This window comes from Triticum aestivum, chromosome 1A, assembly GCF_018294505.1.
Source record: "Triticum aestivum cultivar Chinese Spring chromosome 1A, IWGSC CS RefSeq v2.1, whole genome shotgun sequence".
NCBI lineage: Eukaryota > Viridiplantae > Streptophyta > Magnoliopsida > Poales > Poaceae > Triticum > Triticum aestivum.
The window spans coordinates 549,097,499-549,109,751 of record NC_057794.1 but is presented as its reverse complement, the minus strand read 5'-3'; the positions used below and the strand labels follow the sequence as shown (position 1 = coordinate 549,109,751).

The 12,253-nt window shown below is 46.3% G+C and overlaps 1 long non-coding RNA gene across 1 annotated transcript; it reads right to left on the bottom strand.

Annotated features, from left to right (window-relative positions):
- Positions 1-3,914: 3,914 nt before the first annotated feature.
- Positions 3,915-4,785, bottom strand: LOC123180458 (uncharacterized). The gene is made up of 2 exons (XR_006491043.1): positions 4,590-4,785; positions 3,915-4,444 (listed from the first exon to the last, which is right to left on the bottom strand). It is a non-coding gene; the product is annotated as an uncharacterized lncRNA (long non-coding RNA).
- Between the last annotated feature and the right edge of the window lie 7,468 nt (positions 4,786-12,253).

Here is a 12,253-nt window from a genome sequence, read left to right as displayed (position 1 = left end):
AGAAGCTGCAATTTAGACACCCGAAAGTAAGTACTATAGTAGCATGTTCCGCGCATCTCCTATTGATTCAAAAGCTGGTTTCATCAATACCATTTGGCATTCTTGCTTATCAGTTTGATTGACCTCTATTTCTTGTAAAGTGGTTGTGGCAGGAACAAGGGAATGATTTCTGTGGATACTACGTTTGCGAGTCCATCCGCCACACGACCTGTTAGCGGGGCTACACTGACGAACAATATGAAGTACGTAAATAACAACATTCATAATTTTATTTTATTACCATCATTTGTGTTGAGTTTCATTCATTCATATATTTATGTATTGACCCCCTTCTTCAAATTAGATGTTTCGAAAGCGGGATGAACTCCTAGCACCAGCTCGCATGCGAGCAATTCAAGAGGAATTGGCGGCATTCTTTCTTGACCACGTGATCGCTGAAGTCGGAGAATACTATGTGGACCATGAGTCCGTATAATTATATTTGTAAGAGATAATTATTGTATATATGTAGCCGGTAGTGTTGGATAGATATACGAGAACTTGTTGTTCGACTAATCTCTCGGAGAAGGAGAGGTGGTCGATATCACTTCTCTCTGTATGCATATATGTTCATGACAATCTTCTGTTTCCTTCGTTTGCTTACTAGCTAGCTAGCGTGTCTAGTCCTCTCTATACGTATGTATAATACGTAGCGTCGACCAAGCACGGACATAAGAGAGGACAATTCTCTCTATTAATTATAGCTAGCTAACACAATATATGAAACACCTAAATTACCCCTTCAAAACCCCCAAACCCCCCCCCCTTCAAAAAAAGCAAAAACCCCAGCCACAGAAATGCTGACGCGTGGATGCCTATTGGTCCCGGTTGGTGCCACCAACCTAGACCAAAGGGTCTCCTGCCTGGGCTCCACGCACAGGCCACGTGGAGGCCCATCAGTCCCGGTTCTGGATTGAACCGGGACTAAAGGGGGAAGGCATTAGTACCGACCCTTTAGTACCGGTTCAGGAACCGGGACAAAAGGCCCTTACAACCGGGACAACAGGCCTTTTTTCTACCAGTGGTGGTTCGTAAATTAAATTGAGGGCTAGAGATTTTAAAACTATCCTGATTTCAATTCCTTATGATTCAAGAGTATGTACTATATATGTGATAAGGGCCTCCAACGGCGTACCTTAAACCGGACACACTACGTCCATGTATGGGTCCGTATATGGCAGCCGGACAACCAACCCAGTACATCAAACAAAAGCGGACATGTAATCTTCATTATTGTAGGCAATTTTGTTTACCTACCAATTCTGCGGCCGAGCTGAGGAGGACGGAGCTCATTTATTTGTCAAGTGCAAGGTTGTGAAGGATGTTTGGAGGGATCTCTTTTTGGAACCTAAAAGAATGCAGTTGGAGGGGATCACGTCTGTGCATGTAATGTTGGACTTTCTTTGGGGACTAGCTGAGGAAAAACGCATCTTGATCCTGACTTTCTGGTGGTTTTGGTGGAGCAACCGTAATAAATTGCGAGAAGGGGAGTTAGCGGACACAGCTGCGGATGTGGCAAGGCGGGCGAGGTGCTGCGCTCTAGAGTACCACCAAATCTATGCAAAACAGGTGGTCACCACAAACGGAACACCATGGAAGGCCCCTCCGAGTGACAAGATCAAAGTCAACCTCGATGGATCGCACCGGCCGGGTGAGACACATGCGGGCTGGGGTGTGGTGGCGAGAGACGCGGCCGGAACTGTCCTTGCTGCAAGAGCTGGCCGGAAGGAGTACACAGCTGACGCCTTTGCTGCTGAGGTTTACGCCATGGCGGAAGCCGTTTCATTTGCTTCGGATATGGGGATGCTGCGGGTTACTTTTGAGACCGATTCCCAGCTCCTTGCGGAAGCCATGGATGTGCGGACAGTAGACTCCTCTGCTTATTCTGCGATCATTGAAGACACCAAGCTACAGCTCAAGTTATGGTTCTCCCATCATGAAATTATGTTATGTAAACGACAGGCGAATTCTGTAGCAGATGCACTCGCTAAACTTGGTCGGTTATGTGATGTAAACCACTCCTTGCAGTGGGAGTCCGATGTACCAGCCAGTGTGGCTGAACGTGTCCTAGGTGATTTGCCTAGACACCAGTAATATACAAGCTTTGCTTGACCCTCAAAAAAAAAAAGATACCCTATTTTGTTTACCTACCAAAAGATACCCTAGTCTAAATCTGCGTTGGTCATGGGCACGTATGGGTCGGATGGCTTTGTGTCCCACATCCTACCCTTCGACGGAGTTCGTGTCTGGTTGTGGACATTGTTGGTCGAGGTGCGGTCGCCGATTGACACGGATGGTTCGGCCTCGTGGTCGTTGCGACCTAGTGTGAACGACGAAGGGCTTCCGACGTTGGCAGTGTTCCGTTCGGCGATCGCTTGCGCCGCCTCCACATCCGCCTTCATCATGATCTTCTCGGACAGGCGGACATGCGCCTCCATGTGGACACTAAGCCATCGCACTAGCGGCCGCCACCAAGAGAATTTCTCCGTTGTCGTCCTCCGGCTCCTTTCCGCTGACGACCTCGGTCGTCGGTGGTGAGGGGGTCGCCAGATTCACGTGTATGAATCGTTTTTCGGCCCTCATCTAGGTTTTTTAGGTTCTTCATCATCTTGGCTTCGGCGGCGGCGATGACGTCACTGAATAAAGATTCTTCGGATCCTTTCCCAACGAGGCGATCAGTCCTATGGTTGAGGATGGATTTAGAAATCAGTCTGTTCAAGGAAGGATGGTGTGATGGTAGCGAAATCCCCATGGTGGACTTGTGTTCTTGGGCTCCGTCGTTGCAACGATGTTTGCTCCAGCGCCTCACGGAGATTGGGATGTAGTCCAGAGCGGATGCAGATTGTGGTCTGCAATGGTGGCGTTTGGAAGATGGTGGACTGCGTGCTGGGTTTGTGGTTCATGGATGACAGGCATGGTTTTCTCCCCGGACGTCTTAGTCATGCAGGGTGTCAGATCTGGAGTTCAATGGCGTATCTGGGGTATTGTCTCGGTCTGATTCGTTCAACGGTAATGGTTTCGCCTTTGGTAAGCCACTTTGGAGGTACTCAAACCTGCATATCAGCGATGGAGACACGTGGAACTCGGGCGAGGAGGTGATCCATTATTTTTGCTTTTAGTGGTTGTTGTGGTGGTGCCAAAGGTAGGTGGCCACCGTTGGTGAAGCTGAGAGGTCTTTTCTGTCTTGATTGTATTTTCCTTGCTGGCTGGTGTTCCTTTGTGCAAAGGCTAGAGTTCTGCTATCTTTTCAATTTTGTCATATCGTTGTGTACGTGATTTCGACTATGATCCTTATGATAAAAATAAAACAGGTATTACCATGAAAAAAAAGGATTCCTCTTAATAAAGCCAACATACATTCATGTTATTTCTGATATTTCAAAAACATCTTGAGAACTTACATTGAAGTTGATGTATGTTCGAGTATTCTATTTCAGAACAGTTAGGTCTAATCACAAGAGCGTGCCAATAGAATATGTCTAACGGTGTAGACATGGGTCGTACCTGAACATCTGTGCTCCCGATTCTCCATAATTTTAGTGAAATACAAAATCAAATGTATCGAGTATTCAAAAAAGAAAAAGTTAAATGCATGAATTAAAGAAAAATCTATGTCTAACAGTGTAGACATGGTTTGCACCCGAACATTAGCGCTCCCCGTTTCTCCATAATTTTAGTGAAATACAAAATCAAATGTATCGAGTATTCAAAAAAGAAAAAGTTAAATGCATGAATTAAAGAAAAATCTATGTCTAACAGTGTAGACATGGTTTGCACCCGAACATTAGCGCTCCCCGTTTCTCCATAATTTTAGTGAAATGCAAAGTCAAATGTATCAAGTATTCCCAAAATTAAAAGTTAAATGCATGGAGTATAAAAAAAGCTATGCACACCATGTCGGTGTGTAGGTAAACATGACATGTGCTCATACCCAAGGAAATCACCCTCGAAAGAACAATGACTTGGTGAAATCTCAATTACTGATGATTGTTCAATGTTTTTGATATAGCTTACCACTCTTATCAAGTGGTGAAGACCTTGTCCCGGAACCAGATTATAAATCGGTTTGGATCCCCTTCCGTAAGCGGTGTGGTACAATTCAAAATTTCAAATACGATATAACCGGCTCCTTACCTTGACATGGGCCAAACTGATGGCCCGGTACAAGGAAAAGAACGGACGCACCAAACCGTCAACCTGGGCCCGCACTAGATTTCTTGAGTACATCGGCGGCCGGAGGAGTGGCCGGGAGCACGGGAGGAGGGAGGACGACGGGGCACCGCTGTAGCCGTGGACACTGGACACCATGGTCGCAAGGTGTTCGCCATAATGCTTCCGACTTCCGATGATCAGGAAAACTGGACGAGATGGTGGCTTCTGATGGCCATGTAAATTGCTCTCATGACTGTATGTTAGCAGAGAAAATTGGTCAAGGCAACTTTGTTTTCAAACACAAGAACTTTGGTCAAGCTGCATTCCTCTGCATCGAACTGCTAGCCATGCTATTCTCCTATCTGTATCAGTTGAGGACATCTTGAAGCCAAACTTACTCTACTCCATTGACGATCTTCGTTCTTGGACCGCAGATAGTTCAAAAAGCCCGGTAGGGTGGTCCGCGACCCTCCTGGCCCCCGCGTCGCTCTCTCCCCGGGGCGGCACGGGCGGCGACCACCGCCCCTCCCGCGGCCTCCCCAATGCCAGCCTCCTCTCCCCCTCGCCATCGCCGGTGGCCTCCGGCAGGCAAAGCCTGCGCGGAGCCGGCGGCGGCGGGGCGCTCTCTAGCTACTGCTCGCTCGGGAGGAGGGGCACTCGCGTGCGGGTCGCGGCTGTCCGGCGCTTGGCCTCATGGCGGTGTTGCTGCTCGCGGCGGAGGCGGTCTCCGGCATGTGGCGCGGCGTCTGGTCGCGGCGGTGGGCGCGCCGTCGTGGTGCGCGCGGTCACGGTCGTCGGCCTTGTGCGGTCCCGATCCGATCTGGGATCCTGCGGGCGGCAGTTGGTGCGGACGGTGTGGGGCGCCGGGGCGGCGGCCTCGGTCCGAGCTCCTGATGTGGCCAGGGCGTGGACGGCGCGCGCTCGCGCGGCGGCTCCTCGGATCCGGCTGTACGCGTGGGGCGCGGAGACCAGCGGGGCGCGGTGGCTGCAGGTGTGCGTCGGGCGCGGTGACCGGTTGTGCGTGGCGGGTGTGCTTCTCTGGAGTGCGAGGTGTGTTGCGGAGGGGGATCCTGCTCGTCTGCTCTGCTGCTTCGCCTGTGCAGCTCCGATTGGATCTGGTGCGTGGTGCATCGATCTGGGTGCTGCGCTTCGCGATGCGGCGTGGGTTGCTGCGGTGGTGGTGGCCACGGTGGTGCTGCGGTGGTGGATGGCGGCTTCGGCCAGGGGGTGGTGCGTGTCATGTTGCGGTGGATCGTGGGATCCCGTGGCCTGAATGAGGTCGGCCTCAGCAGGTGGTGGCTGGTGGGCGGCGGTCGGTGGTGGTAGGTGGTCGGCGCATCTTCAGGAGAAATCTTTGCTCCAGTCTTCTTCGGAGCCGACGACGGCGGCGCCCGCGGGTGCCGTGATCTTTCTTGGAAGCGTTGTCGTGGAGGTGTGCTCCTCCTCCCCACGGCTTTGACTCCGGAGGGAAACCTCAGATCCGCTGGGTCGGACGATGAAGGCGTCTTCGCGTCTTTCTCCTCCTTGGGGGCATCGTCTCGGAGCCGGCTACGACTGGGAGACTGGTGGTTTGCGGCATCTTCGCCGCGTGGTGTGCTGAGGCGGGGCGCTGGTTTCTGTTTGGCAACGATGATGTCGTTGAGAGGAGCTCGGGTCGCGGTGTGGACTTCGGTAGTCGGTTCTTCCCGGCGTGTCTGAGGTGCTCTTCTGTGGGCACGGTCGGCGCAAGTCTTGCATATTTCCCTGGTGAGGCTCGTCGTCAAAATCGGAGCTGTCAGTTGCTTGCGCGTGTGGCCATCCGGTGGCATGTGCCGTCGTGGCTTCTATACAGTTGTTTGCAGGTTGGCTTTGAGGTTGGAGCTCTATGGTGAAGTCGGAGTCGCTCGTTCGAGGCAACCGGTGATGATGATGACGCTTGTGACTCCTCGGCGAATGCCTTTCTTCTTTGCAGCTTTGTGTCCCATGTCGGTGGCCAGGTTGGCCGGTGATGCCCATGTCATGTGGGTTGAGTTGTATCGGTTTTAGCCCGGTTTTCCATCAATTAACCTGGCAATTCTCTTCTTCTTAATCAATGAAAATGGCAAATCTTTTGCCTCGTTTCAAAAAAAAAACTTACTCTTTACTGTCACCTTTTCCCATTTGCAGTTTTCAGTTCCCAGAAGCATGGGAGGCTTCCAGTACTGGTGGCACCTGAGACGTGTGCTCGGCAATGATGCTGGTCTAAACTCTGTTATGTTTCCCTAAATAAATAAGCATTGGTGTCCGTTATCGCTACTTTCTTAGGTTTTTTGGTGTGACTCGTCTGTACCTGCTATGTTTTCAGCTTGTTGAACTCGTAATATCATGGGTGGTCAGAACTCAGGACATTGCTATGTTTCAGTTATCGGTAATGAAAATCGGGTTGGTATGCCGTTGTACTTCTACGACTTTGGGGTGATGATAAGGTTCTAGAAAAATGTTTTGTTTCCTGTGAAGTCATCATGTACTAGTTAATCTAATCTTCTTCCTTCTTATCTGCATTAGTAAGTCCAAGTATCTTTGAAGGGCCGCAGCAGCTTCAAGTATTCATGGAGTTTATGAAAGAGACTAAGCAAGTTCTTCGTGATGCTTCAACTGTATAGATACAAAATGTTTGTAGACCCTCTGAAATTTCACAGAACATCTAAGTAGCTAACTTTGTATTCATATAGGTGCTTCAAGCAATGGTTCAAACGGGCGTCCTTATTCCTACTGGATGTATCACAGGCTCACAGCCTGTCATATCTCCAGCCCAACTTTTTATTCCTTTATACATCCAGTAGGCTCACAGCCGTCATATCTACTTTGTACTTAGTTACATGTAATGTTTGCTAATTTTTTTTCAAAAAGACATGTAATGTTTGCTAAATGAGATCAACTACGCAAAAGCCTCTCAAATCACAATGTTCTGGTTATCTATTTTATATCTTTGAAGAGTGTCTAGCTGCACAATTGAAAGATCATTAGATGGTAACCATGGAACATGGATTTAAACAACAATTATCTAAGGAGGAAAAGTTTGAAATAAGAAGCATAGAAGATATGCAATCTATCAGGGAACATGATCGAATGAAACATATCCGGAATTCAATTTGGCTCCCAGGAGCACATGCTCCCGGGCCCAAAAGTAATTTTTCAAATGTCAAAAAAATCAAGACAAAAATTCTACGTAGTCACATCCAAATGCTACCTGCAAATTTTGAGGCAAAAAGGTTAAGCATTTTAGCCTGTGCAAAAAAAAAAACAAATTGAAGACCAAATGTCATCCCAATTTTGTTTCTTCACTGACAAAACACTGCTGCTCCGTTTCGCATGAACTTTTTCAAGCATGCTTGCGACGCTAACACGAACATCTATAGAAAAATCAGTTTTTTTGTTTCTTTTTAAATTTACTGTTAATCCGGGAGCATATGCTCCCAGGAGCCAAAACACCCCTCCAGAAACATGTCATTCTATTGTGCACCTAAACTCCCCAGTCAGATGGAATTATCCGCACCCATATTATGATCTCTTATTTTCAGAGGCTGTGTTTGGTCAATGCTATATAACCTTGCAAACTTAAGGGTATACTAACTTTCCATGTTTTGTCTATAAATCTTGTGTGCATCCAGGTTGTGAAGACCTTTCAGCATTGCCCTTAGCCCCTTAGAACATTTTATGCCTTCATTGCAACTCACGGGCAATTAACTAGTTAGAAAAAAAGTGATAAGAAAGTACGTACATCACACAAGCGAGTTTAAAGGGTGCTTGGGAGCACTTGTTTTGTTTTCGGATGCAAAAACATTCTTTTTTTAGTATATTCAGTAATTTAATATTCATGTATAAAGGTTGTGTCAAAACATCCTCATGTATACAAATTCATTAGTACACACACTTTATTTTTTATGAGTATTAATTAAAAAAACACGACAAAGGTTATTCCAAGGCATACTCATCAATCATCATAAAAGTCATCAAGAATTATTACTTTTAGTATTTGCACAAAATATATAAGAGATGTGTGAATTCAACATTTTCGTGTGTAAATGTCGATGATAAAATGCATGGGGGCAAAACGTCAAGCATGCGTGATCAAATCAAAGTTTTTCCATCCAACTATTTGCCCTCATCGCACGAGCATGAACATATATATTAGATCCGGCGGTGTAGAATGGACGGTGCCCCAAAGCACGAACATCAGCGCTCTAGATTTCTTGTAATTTTTTAAGATCCCATATACGACCCACATTATATTCATGTTCTTTCTGACATTTCAAAAACATATCCAGAAACTGGCATTGAAGTTGATTTATCTATCGAATATTCTATTCCTAAACAATTTGTTCTTGTCACAGGAGCGTGCATACAATAGATCTGACATTGCAAACATGGTTCATGCCCCAAAGCACAAACATTGGCGCTCTAGATTCCCCATAATTTGTAAGATCCCTATAATAACCTAATATATATATCCGTATCCTTTCTGATATCTCAAAAACATCACCAAAAACCTACATTGAAGTTGATGTATCTTCAAGTATTCTATTGCAGAACAGCTCGGTCTCATCACATGGGCATGCACATACAATAGGTCTACAGGTGTAGACAGGGGTCGCACCCCAAAGCATGAACATTATTGCTCTTGATTTTCCGTGATTTTATTGAAATAAGAAGTCAAATGTATCAAGTATGGTAAAATGAAAAGTCACATTGATCACTAACGGAATAAAAGGTCAAATAAATAGAATAAAAAACTATGCACCCAAAGCATGTAAAATATCGCTCTTGATTCTCCTTAATTTTATTGAAACAAGAAGTCAAATGTATTGAGTATTGTAAAATGAAAAGTCAATTTGGTTTTATAACTAAATAAAAGGTCAAGTGTATTAAGTATTCTAAAAATAAAAGTTCAAATAAATGGAATAAAGAAAAGCTATACGCCCCAAAGCATGAACATTATCACTCTTGATCGTCCATAATTTTATTGAAATAAGAAGTCAAATGTGTTGATGTTGGGGAAGGTTGCAGAAAACAAAAATTTTCCTACGGTTTCACCAAGATCCATCTAAGAGTTCATCTAGCAACGAGTGATCGGATTGCATCTACATACCTTTGTAGATCACGCGCGGAAGTGTTCAAAGAACGGGGATGAGGAAGTTGTACTCGACGTGATCCAAATCACCGGAGATCCTAGCGCCGAACGGACGGCACCTCCGCGTTCAACACACGTATGGTCAGCGTGACGTCTCCTCCTTCTTGATCCAGCAAGGGGGAGGAGAGGTTGATGAAGATCCAGCAGCACGACGGCGTGGTGGTGGATGCAGGGGTCACCGCAGCAGGGCTTCGCCGTTCTACTACGAGAGGGAGAGGTGTTGCAGGGGAGAGGGAGGCGCCAAGACCCAAGGGTGCGGCTGCCCCCTCCCTCCCCCCCCCCCTTTATATAGGCCCCCTAGGGGGTGCGCCAGCCCTAGGAGATGGGATCTCCTAGGAGGGGCGGCGGCCAAGGGGTGGAGTGCCCCCCAAGCCAGGTGGGGCGCCCCCCACCCTAGGGTTCCCAACCCTAGGCGCATGGGGTGGGCCAAGGGGGGCGCACCAGCCCACTATGGGCTGGTTCCCCTCCCCACTTTGGCCCATGGGGCACTCCGGGATGGGTGGCCCCACCCGGTGGACCCCCGGAACCCTTCCGGTGGTCCCGGTACAATATCCGTGACCCCCGAAACTCTCCCGATGGCCGAAACTGCACATCCTATATATAATTCTTCATCTCTGGACCATTCCGGAACTCCTCGTGACGTCCGGGATCTCATTCGGGACTCCGAACAACTTTCGGGTTACTGCATATTCATATCTCTACAACCCTAGCGTCACCGAACCTTAAGTGTGTAGACCCTACGGGTTCGGGAGACATGTAGACATGACCGAGACGGCTCTCCGGTCAATAACCAACAGCGGGATCTGGATACCCATGTTGGCTCCCACATGCTCCTCGATGATCTCATCGGATGAACCACGATGTCGAGGATTCAAGCAACCCCGTATACAATTCCCTTTGTCAATCGGTACGTTACTTGCCCGAGATTCGATCGTCGGTATCCCAATACCTCGTTCAATCTCGTTACCGGCAAGTCACTTTACTCGTACCGTAATGCATGATCCCGTGACCAGACACTTGGTCACTTTGAGCTCATTATGATGATGCATTACCGAGTGGGCCCAGAGATACCTCTCCGTCATACGGAGTGACAAATCCCAGTCTTGATCCGTGTCAACCCAACAGACACTTTCAAAGATACCCGTAGTATACTTTTATAGTCACCCAGTTACGTTGTGACGTTTGGTACACCCAGAGCACTCCTACGGTATCCGGGAGTTACACGATCTCATGGTCTAAAGAAAAGATACTTGACATTGGAAAAACTCTAGCAAACGAACTATACGATCTTGTGCTATGTTTAGGATTGAGTCTTGTCCATCACATCATTCTCCTAATGATGTGATCCCGTTATCAATGACATCCCCATGTCCATAGCCAGGAAACCATGACTATCTGTTGATCAACGAGCTAGTCAACTAGAGGCTCACTAGGGACACATTGTGGTCTATGTATTCACACATGTATTACGATTTCCGGATAACACAATTATAACATGAATAATAGACAATTATCATGAACAAGGAAATATAATAATTATTTTATTATTGCCTCTAGGGCATATTTCCAACAGTTAAGTATTGTGAAAATGAAAAGTCAAATAGGTTTATAACAAAACAATAGGTCAATATATTGAGTAATTCTAAACATAAAAGGCCAAATAAGTGGAATAGAAAAAGTTGTGCACATCATGTCGATGTGTTGGTAAACATGACATATGCTCGTGCTCAAGGAAATCACCCTTGAAAGAATCATGCCATGGTGAAATCATAATTATTTATTGTTCATTGTTTTTTATATAACTTACCATTCACGCCAAATGGTGATTACCTCGTCTTGAAACCAACTTATAAATCGGTCTGGGCCCGTTTTGTAAGCGGTGTGGTAATATACTATTACTTTTCTTTTGAGAATTATCCAAGCTTTATTCATCAAAGACCATAGGTTGTGGGGTACATGTCGGGTCGTGAGGATGGCCAAACCAACCATGGAGCCCCAGCCCTAACGAAAGAGATTGCTTGGCTAGCTTATGAGCTTCTAAGTTCACTTTGCGACTTTCAAAAGTAAAGCTACACTGGAATAAACTAGAACGAGCTATGATTTCACTAATGATTGCTCCATTGCCTTCTCTGAAAAACTTATTTATATCTGCAACAACCTGCTTAGCGTCAGAGGCGATGATTACTGTATTGCTGACTTTGGTTCCTTCTTGTGTTACCTCGGTATGGGCCGCCGAACCAAAGGCCGGATATACAGAGAAAAGAACGGACGCGCCAGACCGTCAGCCCCGGTCCGCACTAGATTTCTGGAGTAATCCAAAAAAAATAGATTTCTTGAGTGGCTGGGAGAACCGGAGGCAGGAGGGTGGTGGGGCGGCGCTGTAGTAGGCAGGGTGCATCTAACGCCTCGCCGTTTACGCTAGTCGGCATGTGTACAACCCTTTTTTAGATATATTGATGAATGAAAAATAAAAAGTCAAGTGCATCGAGTATTGTAAAAATAAAAAGTCAATTTGTCAAATTGATATTCAATGAAATAAAAGGTCAAATGTATTTTCATTTTTAATAAAATTATTAAATAAAAGGTTAAATGGATATTTAATGAAATAAAAGGTCAAATATATTGAGCATTTTTAAATAATAATAAATAAAAGGTTAAATAGATGAAATAGAAAAAAGTTATGCACACACACCATGTCAGTGTGTGTGTGCCCGCATGCTCAGCTAAAGGAAATCACCCTTGAGAGAGTCATGCATGTGACATTCACAATTATCTATTGTTCATTGTTTTGGAGATAGATCACCACTCATGTCAAGTGGTGACACCTCGTCCTGAAACCAGCTTATAAATCAGTGTGGATCCCCTTCCGTAAGCAGTATGGTACTAATACTGTATAGCCAACATACAGTCCCT